Source organism: Platichthys flesus, chromosome 18 (assembly GCF_949316205.1).
Source record: "Platichthys flesus chromosome 18, fPlaFle2.1, whole genome shotgun sequence".
NCBI classification, from domain to species: domain Eukaryota; kingdom Metazoa; phylum Chordata; class Actinopteri; order Pleuronectiformes; family Pleuronectidae; genus Platichthys; species Platichthys flesus.
Window position 1 is genome coordinate 2500997 of NC_084962.1, and position 2500 is coordinate 2503496.

The following is a 2500-nucleotide window of genomic DNA, read 5'->3' on the forward strand; positions in this document are numbered from 1 at the left end:
GCAGTTGACCTGGGTTCGATTCCCAGCCATCGCACTTATATTAAGCCCAACACTTTCATTTAAATTCTCAAACTCTGGTTGCTACATTATCTTGAAAGTTAATGAAATAACAATCTTTGTCAGGTTGTTGTGGCCGAGTGGTTAAGTCGATGGACTTGAAATCCATTGGGGTTTCCCCGCGCAGGTTCAAACCCTGCCAAAAACGGTAGACTGTCATTGTTTAGCAACCAAGACAAAACAGCTGGAAATATTGTTATCTCACAAATTTATCGAGTTGTGGCTACCAAATAACCATGACTTTCTGGGGATCGTGGTATAGTGGTGAGCATAGCTGCCTTCCAAGCAGTTGACCTGGGTTTGATTCCCAGCCATCGCAGTTATATTAAACCCAACACTTTAATTTACATAGCTGCCTTCCAAGCAGTTGACCTGGATTAGATTCCCAGCCATCGCAGTTATATTAAGCCCAACACTTTCATTTACAATCTCAATCTCTGGTGGCTACATTATCTTGAAAGTTATTGAAACAACAATATTTATCAGGTTGTTGTGGCCGAGTGGTTAAGGCGATGGACTAGAAATCCATTGGGGTTTCCCCGCGCAGATTAAAATCCTGCCAGCAACGAAAAACTGCTTTTCATGTCCATGGAACTATCACTGTTCAGCAGCATACCGATGCAACAGCTTAGCCGATACGAATCGTAAGGTGAAATGTCTGTTTCAAAGATTCAGTCAATTGCGCAAGTTTGACATGCTTGTACTCAGTGTTAATGTAGATATGTAGAAAGCTTCAAGTATGTGTTACATTACTTTTGGTAAACCGTCTATTCTTTTCTTCCCCTCTTTTCATTCTGTTCAACTTCGGCACTCTACTAAGTATTCCACATTTGTCGCATTTTTGCAGCCACATTTCACTGGTTTTGGGGCGATGGTGGCATAGCTGCCTTCCAAGCAGTTGACCTGGGTTCGATTCCTATGGAGGACCATACATGACTTAAGTAAAAATAAATAAATAAATGAATGGATAAATAAATACAGAAATAAATAAATAAATGAATAAATAAAAATGGAAATAAATAAATAAATACAGAAATAAATAAATAAATATGTTAATACCAAGAGAAATGTCAAAATAAATGTCTTAAATATATTTGCACATTTATTTATTCCCTGATACATTTCCTTTTCATTTGCAGTGTCCTTATGTTAATGAGAAAGGCGGGCCTAACCGCAGTCTCATGCAGGATTGGTCACAGGAGTGTAATGATTCAGCCCTACTACTTCTGCCTCTCAATGCTGGTGTCCAGTAGCTGTTTGCAGCGTTCAGCCAGTTCACATTTAAAATGAACTAGTTCAAGTTCAGAGGGTTAGTTAAGGTTATTGTTTTGTTGGGATGATTTAGCTGTCAGTAGTCCTGACTGTGAGCGTTACGTCTCGTGTTGTAATGAGCACAAGGAGCGAGCCGAGAGGAGGAAGGAGAAACTCCAGCTCTGTACAAACCACCTGCCGCCTCTGCTCAGATCATGAAGCCGCTGATCTCTGAGCAGATGTGACCAGAGAAGCTCTGTGTTTTCACTGTTTCCACTGTTCTACGAAGTCACTGAGCGGCTGTTTCACGGTGAAGAGATCAAGTCTCAGTCACTGCCCGTGTCTGAGCGATTGTGTGGCGGAGCGCAGGGGCTGTGTGTGTGTGTGTGTAGCTCAGTTGACCAATCCTGCTCGAGACTGAGGTTAGGCCCGCCTTTCTCATTAGCATAAGGACACTGAAATCGAAAAATAAATGTTGGAATAAATGTGGAAATAAATAAATAAATGTGGAAATAAATGCAGAATTAAATAAATCAATGTCTTAAACTTATTTCCACATTTATTTATTTATTTCCACTTTTATTCCAACTTTTATTTATTTCCACATTTATTTATTTCCACATTTCAGTGTCCTTATGCTAATGAGAAAGGTGGGCCTAACCTCAGTCTCGATCAGGATTGGTCAACTGAGCTAAACACACACACACAGCCCCTGCGCTCCGCCACACAATCGCTCAGACACGGGCAGTGACTGAGACTTGATCTCTTCACCGTGAAACAGCCGCTCAGTGACTGTGGAACAGTGGAAACAGTTGAAACACAGAGCTTCTCTGGTCACATCTACTCAGAGATCAGCGGCTTCATGATCTGAGCAGAGGCGGCAGGTGGTTTGTACCGAGCTGGAGTTTCTCCTTCCTCCTCTCGGCTCGCTCCTTGTGCTCATTACAACACGAGACGTAACGCTCACAGTCAGGACTACTGACAGCTAAATCATCCCAATAAAAAATAACCTTAACTAACCCTCTGAACTTGAACTAGTTCATTTTAAGTGTGAACTGGCTCAACGTCCCAAACAGCTACTGCACACCAGCATTGAAAGGCAGAAGTAGTAGGGCTGGATCATTAGACTCCTGTGACCAATCCTGCATGAGACTGCGGTTAGGCCCGCCTTTCTCATTAGCATAAGGACACT

General features: G+C 42.1%; 2 non-coding genes across 2 annotated transcripts; both read left to right on the forward strand.

Annotated features, from left to right (window-relative positions):
- The first annotated feature begins 123 nt into the window (after nt 1-123).
- trnas-uga (transfer RNA serine (anticodon UGA)) lies at nt 124-205 on the forward strand. Its single transcript has one exon. It is a non-coding gene; the product is annotated as a tRNA-Ser (tRNA).
- A 338-nt stretch (nt 206-543) lies between these two features.
- On the forward strand, nt 544-625 carry trnas-aga (transfer RNA serine (anticodon AGA)). Its single transcript has one exon. It is a non-coding gene; the product is annotated as a tRNA-Ser (tRNA).
- The last annotated feature ends 1875 nt before the right edge of the window (nt 626-2500 follow it).